The 26,029-nt window shown below is 27.3% G+C and overlaps 2 protein-coding genes across 5 annotated transcripts in view; one reads left to right on the plus strand and one right to left on the minus strand.

Moving 5' to 3' along the window:
- LOC114123675 (myogenesis-regulating glycosidase) overlaps positions 1 to 26,029 on the minus strand; it is an 89,891-nt gene that overhangs the window by 47,104 nt on the left and 16,758 nt on the right. The gene's annotated exons all lie outside the window — the stretch shown is intronic.
- The window catches only part of LOC114123676 (semaphorin-2A), a 347,857-nt gene that overhangs the window by 10,825 nt on the left and 311,003 nt on the right, over positions 1 to 26,029 (plus strand). Inside the window, exon 2 of the mRNA XM_027986733.2 lies at positions 25,532 to 25,559. The gene's annotated coding sequence lies outside the window, so the exon portion shown is untranslated. The remainder of the gene's footprint in view (positions 1 to 25,531; positions 25,560 to 26,029) is intronic.

A 26,029-nucleotide genomic window follows, 5' to 3' on the forward strand; every position in this document is an offset into this window, starting at 1 on the left:
AGTGTCATGTCTGTTACACTTAACATTTATGTACAATATAATATAGTACCTACTTCACATAATATTAATAATAAATTAAAAACCGTTTTCAGCCGACAATAATTTTTCAATAGGCTCTGTTAATAAGAGCTACCGTCTACAATATATTATTACGTATTTAACAGTTTTAGTTTATGTATCTATTTAGGTACTAATCAAAAAATAATATTTCACACATTTTTTTATTTTATAATGTTATCCATTGACTGTTGTATAATGTAGACAGTTGAATATAGACCGTAGTTAAAGTTGTTGTATAGCAATAAAGATTGTATGTATAAGGTCTAAGGAGAACGAACACTTATAAACAGCCCCTTCGAATACTTTCCAGACAAAAAGTGGACGGTTAAACTGCCACCAGTAGCATTTTGTTTGATGCCAAGACCTTAAAATGAGAATACTTCAGGCTTAGATTAGTTTTATAAAACAAATAATATGCAATACATTGATTATACTTGTACATTTTTTCATTTCTCGTGCGATAACATGTATTTGTATATCAATATTTTTAAGGTGTATTTTATATATTAGATGAGTATATGATAATATAGAAATCCCTATAAAAATTACTGGAATATAGCTAGGATACAATATTTGACATTTTCATTTGTAAAATATTTTAATATTTTTTTGGGGTTATAACATTCCTTTTTTTTTAAAAGTTTAATGTTGTAATATTGATAATTATTTTAATCTAATATTCAATACTAACATGTATAGATTATTTTTTATGAGAAAACTTTAAAAAGTTGAAATGTGTTAAAAAAATAAAGATTTTGTATGAGTATATGTAACAGTTTTTACATAAAAAAAAAGGAAAATAACTATTATTTATTCATACATATGGTTTACTAAATAAACAAAAATATTTAAGGCATTACACATTCATACCCGTATTGGTAACATAAAACGTCGTTTTAAAGATTACAAATAATTATTTATTTATATTAAGTAATACATATTATAAATTCATATAATTTTTAACTGTTTTTTTCGCATTTATGAATTTAAATAATGACATAATTTCGAAATCATATTTTACATTATATTTAAACATTTTTTAAATTATAATAGGCATTCAAATAGTTTTTTAGTGCATGAAACTACGAGCCCTAAAAAATTATTTATACAGTTTTAAATGTATATTTCAACTATAAATTAGTAAAGATCTATTAATTCAATATCATCAATACAATAAAAAATATGTATTTTGATAAACTGTTTCTTTTATATTATTTTTAATATTAAAAACTCTGACATATCAGTAGTTTAATATAATAATGATGTATAGTGACTACGTGATTTGGGCTGTTGTTTTGAAATTTAACGCACTCGTAGCGACTGCACTAACGTTTGGATTGGAAGTTAAAGAGTGTCACGTCGTATCTACATGAAGCATAAAAAATAAAACGTCTTTTACTCGGCAGATATAATATAGCATCTCTGTTCACGCGGTTGACGTAGAAATGCCCTCATGGTTTTGGGCCTGAAATCTTTGTTCCGGGAAATTTGTAAAAACAACACTCAATGAAGAACAAAATATCAACTGTTCCGGACGGTTGACGGTAGACACTCGTTTGCACTGCGTAAAACACTCTCTTTGTCGTGTCTGCAGCTTTTTTTTACTCCTTAACGAGTTCAGGTGGTTTGGTGGTTTTTTCCACAGTCAAATTTGCGTGTGCTTTTATTTTTAGCTTTTGCGAATTCATTTAAAATTTTTTCCAAGACTCGATCAAAGGTAAAAGTTGATTATACAAAAAAGTGTAGGTATTGTTTACAAGTAGTGCCATAGCGGTAGGGAATACATTTCGGTCGCAAATAGGTTAAGTATGTTTGAAATATTTGTATTGCATTTTTTCTCCAACGGTTGACGATCTATTTGGTCCCTCGCTAAGTGTTATGATATAACTCTAAAAATTATTCGCTATAACGATTGAAGTTATTTATTTAGAAATGTACAGTATTGTAATTTTTGATGTTCAAAAAGAATTATAATAAATATTACAATTTTGAGAAGTATTCAGAATTCAAATACTATTGACCTGTTGAGTGTCGGTTTTTATAAAATAACGATATCAATGAAATACTCAACTATTTTTTAAAAACATATATTTTTTGTTTTGATGGATTATTATCTATGTATCTTATAGGAGTATATTCATTTTATACCAATAATTTAATCTATATAATATTAAGTTATAACAATGATGAATAAATAAAATAATCTGTGAGGCAGTTACTATTATTATAATAATATTATTTACAACTATAATTTTACTACATAATTAAATTAGTAAGATTTTTACGATATTCTTACTTTTCAAATAGTTAATTATAGATTCAATACGGTTATACATAAATAAATAACATTATAGTGATTGTGTTGTGTGTATATCTTCGGAAGACCTAGCAAAATAGGTATAGTATCAGTATAAGTAATAGATGAATAAGTTTTTTTAGGCCATATGTATGTAAATTTAATATTTTTATTATTAGTATTTATTGGAAACAATTTTTTTATTTACCAGGGTTTAGCCAAGTAGAATCCTTTACATCAAAGAATCGGACCGATCACAATGTAGTAATCATACAACTCACTAATTTTATGGTGGGAGGAGAGGAGGGGTTTCGTTTTTTGATAAAGAACTCGAAATTAATTCGATACCGCAGTGTAAGTGTGTAACCGCTTACCGGACTCGTTCAAAGAACGGCAGCGACTCGTTTGCACTTAATTATAATAATATTATTATTATTGTACAAGTACTCTATGTATTAATTATGTTGTTGGTATATTATTTTAAGGCGTGTCTGATTTAAGAAATTTTTTTTGGTCATGTGAAAACCGGAAGTAAAATCATGCATTGGGTCACTAGAACTCGATGGCGCGCGGATGCAGTTCGATTCCCATGTCAACTGCAGTGTTACAAAAAAATTATAAACGTTTACCCAGAATTATCTGCATATTAATTATTACTATAATTAAATAATTCCTATAAACGCATTGCTGATTTTGGAGGGAGGGAATATTGTAGGGGGAAAACGAAATAGATTTTAATTTAATATTCTAATGTACATCTGTACCGGAGTTTTAATTAACGTTTGAAGGTAATACAAGTGTGTAACTAGCAATTTAGAATAAATTTGATATATTTTTATCCCATCTTAAGTATAATGTTTTAAAAATGTTTTGTATTATTTTATTAAAAAAAATAGTGACAATTTAATTCCACTAGTTTTTATATTATAATAATGTTGATAATTACATACTCGTATATTTAAATGTTACTATAATTTGTTTGGTGATGATTTATTTCTATAACTTATAGTTAAAAAAAGTATTTAAAATTTTTGTCTGTAGAAAATTCTATCGCCGAATAGTATAATATATTTCACCAACTATTCATGACTCATGAGTAGTGGAATATGTAAAAATATTCAATCATTTTTGTTAGTTTTTCGTGACTTTGCATGCGTTTGTTAATTTTATTGTGCAAAGATATTATTTTGTGAAAAATTATAACAAGATATATTTTTAAAAAATAGTTATATTTATTTTTTTAACCAAGTATTAATAACTATCAAAACTATCTTTAGCTGTCAACTTATTGTCATAATAATATTTTAAAAATGTCTTATATAGTTGACGTTAAAAGTATTTCAATAACTATTTAAACGTGTACGGCCAACAGTTTGACGAAATTTCAGTTAGAAGTTTTCTTAAGTTTATCGTCTAATTGCTTTTCTGAGAAAGTTTTGTTTGTTTTTTCAAACAATTTAAATTTGTATTTCGAATGCGAAAAAGCATCCATTTCACAGAAAGCTGTCGCCTGTCAGCACTGTCGTGGCAGGGATAGGATATATCACTTATGGTGTAATTAAACGCGTAAAACCAATCCAATGAAAATATATAAGTTTCCAGCTATAAACAATCACCAAGCTACTCGTTTGCTAACAATAAATCGAAAATATTTTAATAATGTCGATATGTATAAATATAAAATGTAATAACAGTAATACAATAAAAACTATCGGTTGGAATAAAATATTAGTCGTGAATACACATTTTCACAGTGCAAAAGTGTCCGTTTTTATTTTGAATTTATATTGAATAACTTCTTGTGCGTATGAATGTGTTTGTGTCCTCACCCTTCGTCTGGCGTTGGTAGGTATTTTATTACACGTGACTACCCTTCGTGTATTACGGTCAGGTAGCTCTTGCCCGATTCACGTAATAAACTCAATTTCCTCTCTTTCGAGGAAAAATACGAAATATTCATTTACATATATGATAGTAATAAAGGCGTCCAAAGTAAACGAACCTCAACCCTATAAGTCTGGAAAAGGGTGTCTTTGCCATAAATTGAATGTAATATTATTTCGCATTACGTAATAACACACTTTAATACGTATTTTTTTTTTCATTTTCACTTTTTATCTTTTTGTAGTCAGACATAATATAATACAAGTATATTATAAACATTAACCCTGTACAATATATACACTGTACAATGTACAAAAAAAAAAAAAAAATAATAAAAATAATGGAGAGCGTATTTTTTAGAAATATTAATTCGAGATAATGATTTAGGTATTATGGCCGGTGTACAATTTTGCTGCGGATTTTCGGAAAAAATATTTTATGTAGCTTATATTATTACATTTTTTAAATTTTTTTGCGTTTTATTCCAATTTGGAAATTAAATTTACAATTATAAAAATTTAATACACTAATAATTATTCAATTAAATGCATATCAATACATTTTTGAATTTGTTAGATTATACTCCGCCTGATCTTAAATTTACAGAACTGAAGTACTTTAATGCGTTCGACAAAAACCTTTCGACCAAGAGCACTTCTGTAATTGTTCAAGACCTAATTTAAGATTATGATACTGTGCACCTGTATAGCAATTCCATTTCCAGAAATCTACTTAAGTGAGTTTCACGGGCATTAACCTCGAGAGTAATGGGTGAACATGAAAGACAGCAATAAAATTAAATAACATGTAAGATATATTATGTGGTGTTAAGTCCTGTGTACAGTTTTTTATTCGTTACAATCAAAATTTAGATTCAAAAAAAAATTTCATTATTTTTAGTATGAGCAGAGATATATCCAAAATAAATGAAGTGTATAAATGATAGGTTATATTATATAGTATTATTATATAAACACTCATATTTATATCAAAATGTATAGGCATTTGCCAATATATTTTAGATCCAATATTGGTGAAGTATAGATTTACTGTACACAATAATATTACATAATTATACAAGGCGAGTCATCAAAAATGCTTACTCTAATTTTTTCCATTAATAATGGGTTTATTCTAATTTTGATTTTTATATTTTTAAATATGTTTTAAGATCATATTTTCATATTATTAAGTTTTTGAATACTACTCGTACTTAAAGAGTGCATTGTGATAATATAAAGTTAAATGTTTAAAATAAGTACCCCAATTTTTCAATTTAAATTAATTTTATGATATTAATTTTTTATTTTTTGGACAAATATTGATAAATTTAATGCAAAACTGAAGCGCTCTGAGTTATTAACACCCCATAACTATTTTTATTTGTATATAATTTTTTTTGATTTCATGTATAACAGTTGTAGAAGTATTTTACTGGTTTCAATTAACCATATAAATCTATTGGAAATGTTATTGCAGTTATGTAATTGTTATGGCATTATTTAATTCTTTCATTAATTTACTCAAGCTGGTTAGCATTAAAAAAAAAATAAAATAAAGAGAGGTTGAAAACATTAGGAATTTAAGTAAGTGAATACCTACTTTGATTTCTTATAATTATTTTAAAATTTAATGTCACAGATACTTACAGTCATCTAAAATGATACCTTGATCAGTAAACAATATTTGATACATAATAAATTAATAGTAACATTAGGTTTTCTAATACCTTACTGGATTTTTGGCTTATTAAATTACAATCCCTTTGAGATAAAATTCCAAGAAGAACAAAATGATTATTTTTAGATTATTGTTATTTTTTAGTTTTAATAATATAGTTACTTTATTGGAATTTAAAACCTTATATATTGAACAAGGTCCTGTAATAACTACGTAAATTAAATCTTATGAGGTCTTAATTACATTATTACAAGTTTTTGTTAATATATTGTTGATCTCCATATACATTCGTTGTTATAAACATTATTTAAGTCTCTCTTTCTTTCACTTTTTTAAGAAACGTAAACATGAATTATTAAATTTCGTAAAATTGTATTAGGTATCTACTTGTCATTTTGTTTTTATTGTTTTTAATTTATTAGTTTTAAGCTAAGAACCTTTACAGTATATTTTGATAAAATGTTGATTTTTGGATTATTCATATTTACAATTTGGTTGTTGGTTATAGTTAGAGTTAGTACATCCCTCTAATCTACGATAACACGCGTAATCTATGCATCAACAAGACTTTTAGGTATGCTCGGGGTTTTGGAAATATATTGTAAAACAGATCAGGTGCTATAGGTCGTTTTGAAAGGGCATCTTACCAACGATTAATTCAATCACCTCGGGACAGACGGACCAGTTTAGAATATGTAATGAGTGTCCCTCTGGTGCCTGTGAGAAGTAGATGAGACAGAGGGTAAAGACCCCAGGCACTCACGGTGTCCATCCCGTTAATTGTGCCCGGATTTATAGAACTTAACGGATTACAAGGGTACTCAAACTTCCCTAGGGCCCTAAGGGGAAAATAACAATAAAAAAAATTTACCACGTTCGTGGCTGACCACTGAATATAATAGCTTTACTAGGTGCCACTTAAACGTCATGGCATATGAAATAAAAACATTTTGAATGTACGTATTAACTTATTTTGAAATAAGATGGAAAAAATTAGTGAACATTTAAAAAATTAAATTTTGTTAATATGTAAAATAAACAAAAAATTGTAAAAAATAAGTCTCTCAACGATATTTTATATCAATCATACTACAATCATAACTCAAAAATACCTTTATAAAAATTTAAACTGACTAATGATAATAATGTTAACTATAATACGTATTGCATTTTAATAAATAAGTGCAAAAATAAATATATTTTAAAAACATTGTAAGGAGATTTTATAAATTTATTTCTGCACCCTATTAAATCTATTTAAAAATTATATAACAGTAATTTGTAACAATGTTAAACAAAAAAAAAAAAAAAAATGTAAATTTTCCGTTTACACCGATAAAGCGAAATGGAAATACTTTTGAGACAAAATTTTTATTCTTTATGTTTTTCAATTACTGCACAGTCAAAACAGAAAAAAATATCTTGATTTTATTGTTATCACATTTTTTTTCAAATATGATAAATGCATAAATAATCCGTTCTCTAAATATATCACTTAACACATTTATTTTCAACGATGTTAAATTTTGTTTTATATTCTATAACACTATACAACATGAATCAATATCGAAATAATAAAAACAAATATATTAATGTGATTTATAAAGTCAATTTATTTTTAGAGTAATTTAAAAATAATAATTACTCTATAATACTCGCTGTAACACAATAGGTAGTAGGAAAAAAGTTTTCGTTTTTTTTAAATATTATTAACTCAATACTTAGTTTTTGAGATAATTTTTAAAGAATTCAAAATGTTATTGATTTTTTTTTTTTTTTATATTTTTCAGATTCGATGACATAGTAATATGATTACTGATTTCTTAATAATTTATTTTCCTTTAAAAATACGCGTGGAAATATAGTTTAACGAGTAAAATCATTGAGCTGACATATAGTGCTTTTAATAATTCAAACAAACTCACATAAAACCCTTTTTGGTGTCACTAAACTTTTATCTATGTTCAGGACGCGTCTCTGTTTTCGTTGTTGTTGTCGTCTCTGGTCTCTAGATGCACTGTGCACTGTGCAGTGAATAGAAATTGATTGACGGTGAGGTGATGTCATGTTCTCTTGGAGTATGTTTCCTCAAAATGTAATGTATGTAAACATTATATTTCTTACTTACTATACAAACTTTACGAAAAATCCTGATGGATACGTATATATATGCGTTATATATACGTATGTATATATATATATATATATATATGTAAATAAAAATGCACAGAAAATAGAAGAAACGGTGAATTTTCAACAGAGCTTACTTTTAATGTGTTTTTCTGGAAAAAGTCGTCTTTTTCCGTGTACGGCCGCCATTAAATGGTATTTGATGTGCTCGCATACTAACTCTGTATTGGCCTAAATTGCTTGAAGAAAAACACTAACGTCTTTATTATTTTATCTTACTGCCTGTTCACGGTGTTTATCCTTAACCTGTTTAATTTGATACTGTTAAATTATGGTCCATTTAATGTTTTTAAGGAACACTATCACCGTTAAGAGTAAACTATTTTGCTTAACTTGAGATAGTACTATCTCTAGGGGCGAGAAAAATACATTCAGTTTATTACTGCAGATTATGATCATACTAAACTTAATCTACATCACTACGACAAAGGCACGCGGTCGCATCCGCGATCTTTATTAATTTAGCCAACATAATATTATGGTAATATTTCAGCGTGTTCTGCTGTAGACAAAAGTAGTATGATTAATAAATTCAAAATATGAAAAATTAATTCGTTGAATTTTCCGGGAAGACGATTATACGCAATGTGATTGGGTGGTACACGTATAATCGCGCATTCGTGCGACAGACAGTATTTATTAGTATTCCAATTCCGTTTACATACTTAGGATAAAATATTGGAAAAAAAATAAAAATCTGACGAAGGGTGAGGTTCTGTAGGGGCGTTATCGGATTATTATAAAGTAGGGTTCGAAAAACAGATTGGTCGAAGCGACGAATCGTTATTCCGGTGTTTGAAGTATTTTAATTCACAAGTTTTGCTAGTTACTAAAACTGATGTGAAGATCTCAAGTGGGTCGAACATAACCCACTTGAGTATGTGTTCAGCCAAATGCATACACGGCTCTTTAGTGAAGGGGCTTATGTGCGTGTCATCGATAAAAAATAAAAATTGACAAATATTAATTTCGAAGGGGAAAAGTTAGTAGGTACTGATAAGTGTCACACACAAATAATTATAACGTGCAATTCTATGAAAATTGTACTTGTTTTTACTTTATTCTATGGTTTAAAAATCTCGTTTGAATAGGTACGTGATATTGTGATAATAATATAATAATAAACAAATAGTTATTTTTTTGTTCAACTTAATTATATTTGTTTTTATTTACTTGTAACCACTAAGTTATTGAAATATTTAAATATTATTAATTTATTATTATTGTTGGGCAATTTTTTTTTTCATCAATTTGAACAAACATAAATTAATTTTTCTTTTTCTTTTTAGTTAAGTAAAACGAATATTTTTATTAATATTTAAATGTCGTACAGATGAAAAACAAATTTTTCTAACTTTTAAATGTTATAAATTATAATACCTAATTGTATTGCTAAAAAAACATTTTCAATCAAACCTTAGAACTTTATTTATTAATAAATCGTTCTATTATATTCTAACGATGACTGATTGTTTTATTTAATATTATTTTTATTATTTATTTATTTTTTTTTTTGTTCTAAACGTATTTATACAGCGGATAAAATAGCTATGGATTTTGAAATGGATCGACATTTTGGAATTGTGCTATCTAAAAAAAGTCTAAACTAATATTCTATTACAGTTGTATTTGTTTTCTATTTTTGTATATTTTAAAAACAACAAAAACCTTAAGTTAAAAACGGGTAAAGATATCGAACTACCTATTTATCATTATTAGCTGGCCGTTCGAATGAGATTAATGGAGGGTTGGTGTTTTTACTCAGTCAATTTTTTTGAAGAGGGGTCGATGATGTACCTTTTTGATATCAAATGCACTGGCCACTGCTTGTGTTTCTACGGTTGATCCTAAATGTTATGACCCTTACAAAAGTCACTTCAGATGGCCTTTTGGTCTAAGGATCGTTTTGTTGTATTCTATGTTGGTAAAATATTTTACTATTATGCTTGACATCGAGATTTAAATTGATATACACAATTATTGAATGCATAATAATCGCATGCCAAATTATAAGACAATGCATTTTCTAGATTTAGATCATTGTTTGAGTTCAATGTTGATAATCAGTTGGTTTTAAAGGAATTAAGTAAATATATTATGTATTATAATATTAGATAACTAACTACTAAACTGTAGAATTTTTTATTAAATATTTTGAAAATATATGGTATTAATATTTTTAATAATGTGACGACAATCTATGTTATATATATTATATGCTGCTATACTATAAATGAAAATGTTACGCGTCAATTTTAATTACTAGGATGTATTATAAATTTTCCTTCATTACAAGGTATTGTTGATATTGTTCTAATATTCATTTGAATATTATGTCTTAAACAATAATGAATTTATATTGTTAATATCTGGCCACCTGAAGAATAAAAGAAATATCTTTTATTTAAAAAAAATAAAATAAAATAAAAACGGGAAACTCGCTGTAGTAGGTTTTGAGTGTTTTTTATCATGTAATGGATGAAGTATTTCAATGATAAAATGTTATTGTATAAACTATACAGATAATTTTACCAAACGAAGACGGTGTTTTGCTGTTTTGAGGATATTTAATAATATATTTAAAACATTGCATTTATTAAACACCTAATTATTATAATTAAATTGTATCATAATATATTATTGTAAACTTATTAATAATTAAATACAATATCAACGAATACAGTAAAATGAGTAAAATGGTGAATATAGATTCGTAGATAGCTTAAAATTTCTCATAAAAATGTTTTTTAATATTCATTAAATTAATTTGAATGTATTCCTATGAAATAATTTGCTAACTTAATATTATTTAAATAATAATATAGTTTTTTTTATATATAAAATAATTATTCATATTATTTATTTTATTACTATACTTTTATAAAAATAATAAGTTACTTATACTTATATTCCTATTTAAATAGAAAATAAAGTACACAATTTTTTTTCAATAAATAATTTATTATAATGACGTAAATCCATAATGTCAATATCACGATAGAATTTTTAGAATACAATGTTTTAAAACTAACATTTTTCATTTTTATCATTTAACATCATTAGTTTGATGGTAACGAGTAAGAATTATTTTATCTGAACATTAGCTGTTTTACTAAGATAACATTAAGTACTAGTATTCTGAACAAAATCATAATTACCGTTTACAAAGTTCTATAAGATTTCTATTTAATTTTATACTAAATATTCTTGAATTTTGAGAAATATGTGGAATTATTTTGAAATTCATAAACTTATTCTAACAGACAGCAATAGCAAACGATGCAAGTTCTATGTTGAAGATGATATTCACTACTATTCTAAAGTAACAGTCAAGGTGTGTTAGGGTACTAGACATGATGCCCCTATTTGACTTCAGTTATGTGAAAATGTATTATTCATTACCTTGTGGTAGAAGAAAATACTATCGACCGTGTGTGTATTTTGAATTGTGATTCTATGATTCTTTATATATTTTTACATTTTATGAATTTACGAAACATTTAAAGATGCGTGGTGTCTTTACGAGTAGATAATTATTTTTAAAAATAATTGCATTGAACTATTTGCTTTTGTAAAATGAACTACAAAAAGTATTTTGTTGTGTAATTATTTAAAATTTAAATATTATTAAGTATTTAGGTACTTATGATATGACTGTTATTATTTTTGAATAAAGTGATATTATTATAGTTTAAGAACATATATTTTACCACAATAATTGTTTTTATACGAAACTAGAGTTATAATTACATTTTTACCATGCTTTATCAAACTAATTTAAATGTTCGTAATTATATATTCAGGATTTATATTTATGATAATTTCAGTGATTAGTTAAGTATAATATATTGTTAATACAATATATTAAAACTAGCAATATTTTAATTTTTATCAACGAATTAATGCTAATAATAATAAAAGTAAATACTTAATATATTTATAATAAAATAGATATCGAAAAAAAGATTCTAATGTTTATTTTATGTATAAAAATATTATGTTAAATTAATCACACTATTAATTTAGCGATTTTCTTAATTATATAGTTAAATATTATTAATGTAAAGCTATACGTGTGGAATACTGAATATATTATATTTGTGTTATTTGTATGTGCGCGTGTGTGTTTATAAATAATATTTTTGGTATTTTCAAAAGTTTAAATAATATGCACCAGAATATGAACAAGAATAATCATCAAATAATTTTTCTAAGAATATATGCATTAAAATTAGTAACATTTAACTTAAATAATTTTAAAATGAACAGTAGCCTGTGAATGTATACATTGTAAGTACTATGGAATTTAAAACTTGATATCAAAAACATTTTAACACTCAACAAATTTTATTCTTATTATTATATTAGTTATAGTATACGTTTAACTCGTTTAAGTACCTTTGTAATATAATATTATATTAGTATAATAAAACAGTATATGTGTGCGACTGAATTTTTTTTAGTTTTTAAAATAAGGTAATTAGTAATTATTATTTTTATATTGCATTCATAAGACTGGTATTAAAAAAAAAAACATTTTAATTAATTTTTTAAACGTTTAAAATTAATTTGACAGCTATAATTTACTCAAAAATAAGTATATTATACAATATACTCATACAATATTCATAATCTATATTATATTAGTGCTTATTAAATATATTATTTCAATATATTCAAGAGATAATAAAACGTTTTAATATTATTTTTGGAGTAAGATCATATTGTAATACCGCCATGGCTAATCGGGTTTTTCGTTGTGTGTATGAAAGAATATTAAAGTCAAGTTCTCCCTGGGTCATTCCTTTTATGATTCTAAGTAGGAGTAATAATATGTAAATATAATTGAAGTTGACATGAAATATCAAACTTTGCAATCATTAGGTTTAGTATTATTTTCCCAACTCACACCATTTGACGTCGAACCATATAACAATATGAATATTATGTATATATATATATATATATATACATATACACAATATTATTATGACAGGATAGGCTGCTACCATGGGCAACCATACGTTTGGTGTACGTATACTTCGACAGCGGTCACTGTTTCTACGACTAATGAACTGTTGGTTTTGCACTCGGCCGGGTTTCCACGTTAAATATATTCGCCACTGCCACCCGTGGTTTATGGCAGTATTAATTAAATCGTCCTGCTGCAGTGGCGTACATAAAACGTCCTCTTGTTCATTCTCTCTGTGTCTCTCTCGTGTAAATTTAAATAAATATATATTATATAAGCCTTGTATATATACGTATTGACGGTCGTTTCAGGAATCAGGAATGTGCATTTTAATATTCTCCCCGTTTTCAGCTTTTCATTTCAATACACTCGCATAGTGTATGTAAAAACGACGTTTCATGGGTGATCGCGTACGAGAACCAAATAACCAAATAGGGTTTTAGTCTATGTGATGTGACGGTGTTCCAAAAAGTTTTCAAACTGTTTTATTTTAGCCCATAAGGATCGAATATATCTCTACGGGTTCGCCCTTCCGTGCATTCGGACGGCGGTGGTGGCTTCAGCGTCGGCAGTTTATAAAAGGAGAAGAACGACGGGCGACGATACGTACTTGGAAAACTTCATTACCATAATGAATTCGTTAGCATATAAAATAGACACGGCAAAGTTTATGAATTAGTCTAAGGCCCTGTTATAGTTGTAGGCCGTCGCCGCCGTTGCGTTATTCTCGTTTAGGTTCGTTTTCATTGGCCAAATTAATAATAACCACATGCACTTATATGCATATATATTGCAAATTTTGCTACGCGTATTACTATAGAAGGTTATTTTGAGATGTTTAATACGATTATATGGTTCTTCTTTGAGGTACAAATGCGATCAGAGGGGATGGCTGAGTGAAGTGTATGTAAAATGTAACGAATCAGCTACAGGTCCCGTCTGGATTTCTTAGCGATTGATGTCCATAATGTAAACGGGTTACTGTTAATAATCAATAAACATAAAAAAAGAAAAAGTTAATGTAAATACATTTCAAAGCAGTATATCTTTCTGATAAATAAGTTATTCATAAAGTATTTATCTCATTTAAGTATCTGTAAATTTGATTGTATAAATCTATTGAGAACTATACATATATATTCAATATAATAGGTATATAATAATATATATATAAATAAAAATATGCTTTAAATATTTATTTGTTTTTTCAGAATTATTATATTGTATGTCTTTGAATTTTCTTCGAGCTTTACGTCTTCATATATTTCTTAGATAATTTTGAGCACTTTACGCATAACGATTATACAGACTTCGTATACATAATATTTACATTATGCAATAACTGAAAGATATGACTAATCTTATTTTGAACGCTTAATTGTTTTTTGAATTTACATAATGGATAAGCACACTATTCATTATTATATATATTAGTAATCGCCTACAATAGACGATTATTTATTATTATGTAAATTATACTTTTAAAGTATAAATTACACATTATTCAATAACGGGATTCAATATAAAATATGAATTAGTGAAAATACATTTTTGTACATCGAGAGTTGAGTTTGATTATGTGAGAATTATTTTTAAAATTAATTTAAGAAATTTTAATTCTAATTTGCGTATAATTCAGGTGTTTTACATTTTTCAAGAAACATTTCTTTTTATTGTATTTTGTTATTTGTCTTTTTCCAATAATATTTTATTTTTATTATCATTTTAAAATATATTATATCGTATAAGAGTATAATCAAAGTATAGTTTATTTATGTGCGTTGATTAAACACACTTACCTACAATTATATTGTTTTAATAAAAATTAAATGCCATTATTTGTATGTACTTTTATTATACCTAGATTTAGAGACTATATTATGTATATAAATTAATACATTAATATATTTCTACTATTTCTATTTTATTAAATACAATTAAGAATAAAATAAATAAAATAGTTGATATTATTACTATTATCATGATAACAAAATGTTCAATTTATTATTACTTGCGTATAATTAGAATTCAATCCCATTTACATTCATGAGCTATTCAAGTGAGAATATTATTAAATTATAGTAATTAGTCCATATATATTTTCGTGATTAAGTCATTTTTTGTTCTATTATAGTATGAATATCATATTTTATGAATAGAACTACTGAAATATTATACTCATCCAGACGTTATCATTGACGTATTCTACTAGACAGAATAGACAATTTCTAATCATAGTAGATATACAGATGTTATTGTGTATGAAATCAAACGAAAAAATGTCAGTTGTTTAAAACAAGTAATTGTTTATAAATTTCGTAAATTACAGAAAACTATAGATTTAATGTTGATGGTTGACGGAAATATAAGAGTGGCGTTTCTAGTGACAATCACGGTAGGTAAGACAACTAATAAATACAAAAACTGTGGCGATAGTTCTGGAAAACGTTCACCATGCACGCAGTATCATAACTCGCATTAATGATAATGATACGACTCTTATGATTAATAAAACAAAACAAAACTAAATGTCGACTCTACGCAGAAGAGTTCAATCAAACTTAGATTGATTATTTGTGCTATGGTTGGCAGTAGTTAATGTAAGTACGTATAATGTGACTTACCTATGCCATGGATAATCATTAGTATAGCTTCGCACAGTTTTCAATTACAGAGCATATAATATGAATTGAAAATATTATGACATTAAATTGGTAGATATAATATTGGTTATATATTTTTTTATTTTTTTTTAGTATTTCATAATTGCTCAGTTCGTGTATAACCATTAACTACCCAATTGTCAAGTTAAGCGTATAATTAATGGCATTTATACTCACAAATGTCATATTTGTGTATATTATAATATATTCGTTTAAATAACGCATTATAGTGTAATATTTATTTTAATTTATCTACAAAATATAATATAACTCTGCTAAAGCCCTGTGTTTGTATGCTATAGCTAAAATCTGTTAAAAGCTGAAAAGGGTGATCGGATTCAGCGGTGAGCTGGTTGTGTGGGGTTTTTAGTGGAATAGGTTCCAAGTTCCAAACATTCCGTAAATGCCCAATTCACGCATGTTATTGTTTTATTAAAACCGTTTTTGAGAACGTGTTTGGCAATACGCCACTACATTCCGGAATCGATAGTTTGAATATATACTTCGAAGTATTGTCTGGGAGCTGAGTAAAAATGATAAGTAAATATAATCTCTGGGTAGAGTAAATAGCGACCGAAAATATCCAACCATGGAAAAATGCAGTGTATTGCTTTTGTTGGTGTTAAATTAAAAAAAAAAAAGTGTCTACTTTAAAATTGTAATATACATTTTTGACCTCATTTTCTTGTTGTTGTTTCTGAGTTACGAAGGGTCGGAACCAACTACGATAATCAAAGTGCGTATTTGTTTTAAAATTATTGTTTACGAAGTAAGAGCGTTCAACCAGACTGCGGTTTAAAGGATTTTCATTTGCCACATACACGCTAGAAATTATTGTATTGTTTCGAAAACCATTTTCTTCGAGCATTTAGAGTTGGCTCAATCAATACGAAATGTTGCAAAGACTGCTTTTGTTGTACGAATACATCATACCGTAAAAAGTATTATCTTATGTATTTTATTGTCTTTCGAAACAATATAATAATTTTCATAGTTTTGATTTTTAAATTAGTTAATGATAATTCTGAATTCTCATTGGGAACAAAAGTATAAAACAATATTTTATATTTTGCCAAAAATGTAAATTCAAAATAATTATATGATCGATTGCGAATATTTGAATTTTAAAGTTACAATTATTGTTAGTTTATGATTTATTTATAAATTAAATTAAATATTCATTAAAAACAACAATTAAGAGAGGCTTACCGAATTTAAAAATAAGATTATGCATTAGAATCATCTTGATAGTATAATTAATAACTTTTTAAAAATAATTAAATCACAGAAGTTTGTGTGATTAATTATCTTTATATTTGGCAACACTCTGTTAATGTGTGTATAATTACTAAAATATTATTGATTCAAAAGTAATATTAAATGAATAATTTAAAATTTAAAAAATGTTAAATAATTATTATTGTTGAAGTGGTTTGATAATTGTATTGATAATATTATTATAATCAATACATTTTTTGTACTACGTTTTCTGCAATACTGTATTTTGATATTTAACTGATAAAATAAAAATGTAGAAGACATAGTTGAAAAAAAAAATTAAAAAAAAAAAAAAAAATATAATATAGGTATATTATAAATGTAATATGTCATATTTGATAATAATAATCATCTACTTACATATATGGAGAGCTCGTCCGTAAAATATTTGATTCGTTTTCTTTTCAACACGTTTCTTAGAAATAAATAAGAGAAATATTGGGATCATTCGTGAACGTGACAAAATCAAATTTTCCAAAAACGGTGTGAAGGGGGTGGTAATCCGACCTAGGGGACTTCGTCAATCGTATACCCTTCTCGATTATGCCGACTGGTTATGATATTTCACACCTCGAGGGTCAAAACCCCTTCTAAATAGGACAGACGCAGATGAAAAATGTGTTGCCGTATATCGATAATCAGCTTAAGTTTTTCAATACTAATTTCAGGATTTGATCTGGATTTTTTTTCATCAAGGGGTTCGACAAAATTACATAGGGGCGCACTATCCCGCAGAGTTACACTGCATTATCATAAATAATAATAAAAAAAAATAATAATAATAATAAAAAAGAATAAGGGGTGTGGAAATTTCACGTGGAGAAAAGCCCAAGTTTTCACTAAGGTGTCCACCAGATCATAAAATCTCTACAGGGGGAAATTTATTGAAAGTCATAAAGTTTCCTTATGTAAAAAAAAAATAATGTCCGAAGAAAATTGTTCGACTCCACTACGGTAGCGTTTTATTTTTTCTCATAACTTTTTGGCCTTAGCCAAAAATAAAGTGCCTATCAAAATGTGCATTCAGAATAACATGCGATTTATTACATAAGGATGACTTTTACCTTATTTTTTCCCAAGATATACACAGGCTATCTATCCAAATACAATCTAATCGTAAAAAAACAGGGCGTCAATTATTTACGTTTTCATATTAAATGTATTTGTGTGGTTGTATATCTATATGGTTTAAAAGGACGTTTAATACACTGACTAGACTTCTAAAGATATAAAAGCTCAAAAACATATCTTTTGTTTTACATATTTAATGCGTTTGGTCTCCATTCATACTTTTTATACTTTGTATTTGTTTTTCAAGAAAACTATTTGAAGCACTTATTTTTACAAAATATGTTTACATTTATATGCATTATTTTGTTTATATTATCGTTTTACATTTTAAAATGAGACTTAAATGTAAAATCGTCAATTTTTTAAAAACTCGTCAATATTATTATGTTAATGATATATTGTTTAGAATATTGCATTTAAAAGAAAAATATTGATAAAAATAAATTGTTGCTTAATGGACCAGTGGATTTGGTATAGGAGTAAGAAAGTCCTTAACATATTAAGTAGGTTTGGGACTTCATGGATTTGCATAATATTTGTTTTGAGTGTTTGGGTAGAGTGCTTTGGGTTAAATCTATACAATTATTCATTTTCTGTTGTTACATAGAAATTATTTGACTTAAGTTTTCACTAAGCAATAAGTATCTATTATGAATGATTTAGAGATTATCAAGTACCCTAGTAAATAAATATTTGCCTATGGATTTAACGTTTCCCGATTACTTAAATACTAAAGAATAATTTAATTATTTATTCAAAAATAAATTTTTCATAAAATTGGCTTACGGAACAGTACAATCACCATAATGCTTATTTAGGTCAAAGTTTATGGTAGTAAACACATTTTTATACATTTTTTAACATATTTAAAAACTTTTATCGTATTAAAACTTTGAAATATATAATCTTAACAACGTATTTCTCAGTAAAATTCATTATTTTATTTATAAGATATTATTTCTTTAGTTTTTAAAATTTTTATAGAATAAATACGAATAACTTTAATACTTGAATAAAAATCACCGTCGAATAAAAAACCAACTATATATAAAAAATGATTTTATATTATTATAATTATTATAATATTAATGGTAATATTATTTTTGCTTACTCTCCTATCTAATAAGACATGATACAGATAATCAATTTTGCATTATACTAGAGAAGTATTTATCAATAATAATATTGCAGATAATTGTTTTTAGTATGACGTAGTGGATGTTAATTTATACATTTTTTGGTTCTTCGTGAATATGAAATTATGCATGTCTGGATCATAATAAATTAAAGTTATCAGCATTTTGAGGAGCATTGTGCTTTAAATCAACTCCAACGTTGTATATCGCGTCGACACAGCAAAATAATAATATTATTACATTCGTCTTGAAGCAGTAAACCACCATAGCAGTGTTTAACTCGCGGTGAACAACGGATGAATTTTCCCCGCTGTACAGTATACGGCGTAACCATATTATATACAACTTACATTACTGCAGTACTCGTATAGATGTATCACATTAAACAGCGTGTTATTTACCCACATCGAAGTACCTCCACGGTCAATTCTCCTCTCTCCCTTGCAGCTCTCGCCGAGGTCACGACTAACCCTACTCCGTAGTACAACGCAGAAGTCCGCGGTGGCCCGTGTAAAACGCACGAACTCCGGCTCGGAAATGAATGGTTTCCATTTTGTGTTTTGTGAAAAATGTCCGGGGTTTTCGAGCTTCCTCTCTCGTCACCGCTTTCGCCAGTGGAATGCCAAACAGCACATTAACCGCGTTTGTTGTTTGCGTCCCTGCGACATCAACGGCCAGTGCAGATAAACGACAGCACTTGGCAAGCCCACCGTCGTAGTTCCCCCGGGACGTTGCTGCACTTTCGTCAGTAGCGACGAAAATCGTTTTAAGTGCGACACCGATTCAAGCCATTGTTCCTGTTGGCTTGTTTATGTAGTTGTTGGCCACCGCAAGCCGTTTGCAAGATTTAGGTCCGGTCTGACGAAGTAAAGAGGAAAAAAAATACTATAAATTTACGCCCACCCGACCACGACACAGCCGCCCTTAAATCGGAAACGCGAACAGATGCTCCGACGTGCATACACCGAATTTTTTGGCGTTGCGTAGAATATCATGGAGGGATTTAAATCGTCTATTCGAGTACTGCAGTAGTGTTTTTGTTTTAAACTGTGTACGACTAGTCTAATAATGAACACTGCCAGCAGATGGTTATAATTCGGTGTCAGAAATCGTTCCCGCGGGGTTTCTGGAACGATACTGTAACATCGACGGGGTGATATTGTATTATTTGATCGAGGGCGCGTCGGTCGGATAATATTATAGTATAATATATTTAAAAAAATCACATTAACCCATCATACTTATTATTAAAGTTAATATACATTTAAGTATGACGTATGCGTTTCATATTGCATGATTAAACTATTTATATTTACATATAATTTATCAAATATAGTTCTTAACCGTTGCCAATGTGTATTATGAATCATTCAATTAATTTCGTATTGATTAAACTTAAAGTTACACGTTAAAGTAAACTCGTACCTTTGAGTAACTTTAGTCGATTAAAAATGTTATGGCACGTCAAAGTAAAATGGAATAACATGTTATACTCTCATGACATAAACTTACCTATTTTAATTAGTAAATAATCTTTAAATACACTTTAAAATTGTTTTTATAAAGACGTATTTAAATGTTTATCAGTTGTTGTATTTACATTGGTTGTACAAGGGGGAAACTTATTAATTGTCATGAATTTTAGGAATAAATAGTATTAATGAAATACTAACAGTCATTAAAATTGAGTTATTTAGTTTATTTATTTTAAAATATTAGACTATAAAATATAATATAAGTAATGTAAGTACATTTTTTTTTTTTTTTTTACTAAACACTCAAAAAATACTTGACCTTATTTAGCTCATTAACATTTTTACTCGAAATAGATGTTCCGCACTTAGAATCTCAACATTTTGTTATTATATTATGTTTTGTGTATTGCTAACAAGGCCATTGCAATTTCAACGCGAATGATAATTTATTAGTAATTATATTAGTGATATAGCTTATATGCAATTACTATACAACTATTGAATACTGTATTATAATTATTTACATTCAATCTTGTGTTGATTCACTAACAAATAATGCAATCCAATTCGTGTTACTATAAAAACGATTGATATTCAGAGATTAATTTGATTACTATTTATTGATAAACAAGTAACCACATATTATAACATATGGATACATTTTGAGTTGCGTTTATTTGATTTCGTTAGTTATAATCATTATGTTTTGAATTAATTTTAAATATTGGTTCATAAACTCATAACTTTTGTAATTTAAAATATTGTCACTACTATTATTATACAACATGTTAGCTTTGACTACATGTGTTTGTGTTTCATATCTATTTCTAGTTGGTTTGTATTTGATTTTACACTTTAGTTGTGTTGAGTAAACACTATACCAATATATTTTGGGCACAATTAAATGCCATTGAAGTGTATCTTGTAGTATCTCGTACTTTACGAATAATCGGTGAATGTGTTACTATATTATTATATCTCTAATAGATAAGTTTATATTATATTTGATATTGTTTGAGTTGTTATTTAAACTACTAAAATTAATTTATACAAATACAGTTACTTAACAGATTATACGAATATATAATACAGTAAAACCTCTCTATCACGGAATCATTTGGGACAAAACATTTTTCTCATTATAAGGAGGATTCCGTCTAATAGAGGATCAACTATAGAGAGGTTTTACTGTATATTACTTTACAATACATTACAAAATTGGACTACACTAAAGTGATCAAATAAATTTTACACATTTTATTTATAATTAAAGTAACGAATTATAAAATACTAGATAATCATATTATCTTATTTATCAATGTTTAAACATTTCCTAGGCTGTGAAAAGTTTTGTGTAGGAATTCGGATAGAGTATTTCCAGTTGTTAATTGACTATGATCAATCTCACAAGTTTTTATCAAGAACATACTAAATATATAGTATTTGTGTATATTTAAGTTAAATATAGTAAATAATATCTCATTGGGTATAGTTTAGGTGTTATTAAAACATTTAATAATTTTTAAAGTTCAGTTTTGCACGAGGGCAACATGTAAAATAATGTTTTGTAATTTTACCTTCAAATTATATTGGTTTTAAAGTTTAGATCGTTATACCATTGGACAATAAATATTTTAAAGGGTTAAAGCCATTACAAGTTAATCTACTAATTATAAACACTTTAAAATTCAAAGTACGATTTTTGCTTGTATTATGTTTTAACCCTTTTTAATTATACTATGAATCGATATTTATTTGGATAGAAAATTCCAATTTTGTTTTAATTTGTTGATTATTTTATTAAACGTGTTAATTTAATAACTTATAATTTATCTGAAAGTTAATAATCATTTGTATATAATATGGTCATCATAATATGTAATTATTTTTTATTTCATTTTTACCATAAAACAATTGTACTATTTCACATTATAATACTAGATTCCAGATAGCTGAGATCTGCGTTCCTAAACTTCGAAGTCTGTAGCTTGAGTAATAGAGAACAGATCGATTAGTTCACGATTCGGAGCTATTTTAATACAGTGCTTCGGCGAATGTTTGATCGTACTTTAAGAACGGGACGATGAAAACTGAGCGTGAGTGTCAAGTTATCAGTCATAACTAGTGTATATCGAACCAGAGAATGCAATTTTACTGATAGTATGATTGTTTTTTTTTTTACAAACAAAAGTTTTGAACTGCGAGTGAGTATCTATAGTTTTCAGCCATTATCAATTGTTATAACTAATCATTCTTAAAATTGACAAGTTGCATTCAATTTCATTAGACTTTCTATAGGTACTGATTTATTTCATACATTTTCCACTAACCTTTCATATATTTTACAATAATATTTTGAAAGATTATAAAATAATCCGTATGCGCTCGGGTCATGATAGTGAAGATCGATTAAAACATATTTATAGACTTCATGCTATCGAATACAGTGTTAATATATAATGCAGAAAAAGGTCACTATGGATGTAAAATAACGTGAATAAAGTATACGTATTATTTATACATATTATGAATATATATATATAGATATATATAAAGCGAAAATAATAATAAAACAAAGAGACACTGACACTAACGGGGGGGCGTTGCGTTTTAGAAAATTGAATGGGAACGAGCCCAGCGAAATCCTCGTTAATTTATAGTCATCCCTCCTGCGGGGCAGAAATGGCCCTGTTCTACATGCATGGAAAAACAGCAATATAAAAATGTATACATTTAAAAAAAAAAAAAATACTATATAATAACTAACATAACAACGAAGCGGCGTAGATTTACCAGGATGTATAGCAATAATTATCATGGTCGCTTTAGTTTTTATGCAAAAATAATCCCGGCATTAATACAAAAGCCGTGCTGACGGGATTTTTCAGGAAAAAAAAGCAAATAAATGCTATATTTCACAGTAAATAAATAAGTTTGATGAGTATATTATTGTTGTGCGGGGCATTTATCAAAAAGTGCACAAACACACGCGGTGTCGTAGTTCGACTGCAATTGGTTATTTTGTAGTGAACGACAACTACTGGACTCGTCCGATTCTAAAGGCGCCGCCTGAATCGCGAAGATAAGACTTGTTCTATTATAGTAATATGACAATGGTTTTTGTCAAAAAATAAAATAACTTTTATTCTCCGAGGATACGACGAAAATCTCGTAAAATCCATCAAAATATGTCATTCTTTATCCAAAACATACACGCGACACACCGCAGTGTCACAAAATAAACTCAAATAAATAAATATTTTTCTTTTCTAGTTTTGTATCAGATTCTACTTAATTGTCAAGTACTTTTCACGGTCGAACAATGAACATGTCATATCGGTCTTGACGCGATAGTCGTTTGATGAATGTTCATAATCGCTTAACTTTTACTATACGTCATCATATTATACTTAAACTTATTTGAAACTTAAGAATATTCACAGTATTATATTATCAAATATTATGTTCTTAAAATAAAATATTATTACTGTAGTGATTACTGTTGTGAATTCTAAGTATTAATTAATTATTGCACTTTACGTAGGTATTTTATTAAGTCACCAACATAAATATAAGGTTATACTTCACTGAATTACATAAACGATATTTTGTATTATAGTATATTATAGGTAATATAAAATTACAACGAAATTATACAGGACCGGTGCAAGGTGCATCTTTTAAATATAATACTATGTTATCCGAATTTACTGTATACAATATACATTGATATCATAGACTTTACACGCTGTTTAATCGTTTGAGTCGAAGATATTTATCGAAAGGGTTGTATTATCATGTTGGATTCGATGTCTGCGTAAATTTTATTCTTCTGAATAAATACTTTTCCAAGAAGAACGCTATGGTATAGGTACTGTTTGTTATCTAGAAATACCGACCGAATAATCTCTTTATCAATTACATTGACTGCTGTGCACTTTATGCGAAGGCGGGAAGAACAAATTTTACCTGACACAAATTTCAACTTTAACTCAGATTTATCATCCACGCAGAACTCGTGTGTCAAAACATTTCCCATTATCTCGCCAGCAATATTTTACCACCGCCGTATACCTCGGCTGTAGTACCGTTTTCGGGCTTCACACGGCGCAAACGTCTATTTAGTCACGATACTTCATGATTTACGACACCGCCGCTGAACTTTTATATCGAATATTTCTCCTCTAAACTCTTTTGCACTTTTTATCCTTTGGTTATACCCGGAGGGGCTGTGTGGGTTCGAATGTCATGACGTTCGCTTTTTAGACCCGGCTGATCTTCCGAGGGGAGATACCCCGCTGTCCCAAGCCAAACTACCACATCAAAACCATATTGGTTTCTCCCCACAACCACTCACCACGTCATCGTTAGCTTTTCGCTGTTTCCGATATATTATAACTCATTTTGTATGTATCGAGGAAAATTGCGTTAGTGAAAAACTACCGTATAAACCCACATGATCGGATATTCTCACTATATAGAGGTAAACGAATAATGTTTCCAACCCGTTGCGACCGTTATTAGTAACTATTTATAATCTAGTGTCTATGTGTAATTACAATAAAAAAAAATAGAGATTAATATAATGTATACATATTTTATTATTGAGATTATAATTACCGTTATTGTATAACAATGCAATATTTATGTATCAAATAATTAATAATTTAATCGATTTATTAATGATTAGATTAATAAATTTATACCTAAAGAAAAATGAAAAACTGTCAAATTTTAACATTTTTTCAGTTATTATTTATTAAAAATGTCTAATGATGAACAAAAACTTATACGTTATGATTAAATAATGTTTATTTATTTTTCAGGTATTTTTTCCGGAACTACTTTTAATCTGTGAGTATCTAATATCCATACAATATCTTATGTTCGTAAAAAATATCTTAGTCAAATGTACTTTGGAAGTATTTACTGTTGTCTATAGGTTTTTATTTTTCATTTATTCAAACCGTCTTTCGTTTTTATAATATATCCATGAATACAAAAGCATTTTATTTAAAATGTATGATAAATGTAAATTTAAAGTAAATTTTATTATGGTTGATTATACCATTTCGTGAGTTAAAATCGATTTCTTATAAAAGTTTGCAAAGGAATATTTTGCTAAAAATTAAATTTATTAAAAAAAATAATAATAAAGGTATATACTTATTGTGATATGCAATAAATCGTAAAATAATTTATTTTATTAGCTTTTAAGAAAGAAATACTATTTTTCCATGAACAATGCTCACCAAAATCATTAATGATGGAAACAATGGGTTTAAAAAGTTGGATTGGAGAAAGAAGGGAATATATCTATAGGT

The sequence above is a fragment of the Aphis gossypii genome, chromosome 2 (assembly GCF_020184175.1).
Source record: "Aphis gossypii isolate Hap1 chromosome 2, ASM2018417v2, whole genome shotgun sequence".
In the NCBI taxonomy this organism is placed as follows: Eukaryota; Metazoa; Arthropoda; class Insecta; order Hemiptera; family Aphididae; genus Aphis; species Aphis gossypii.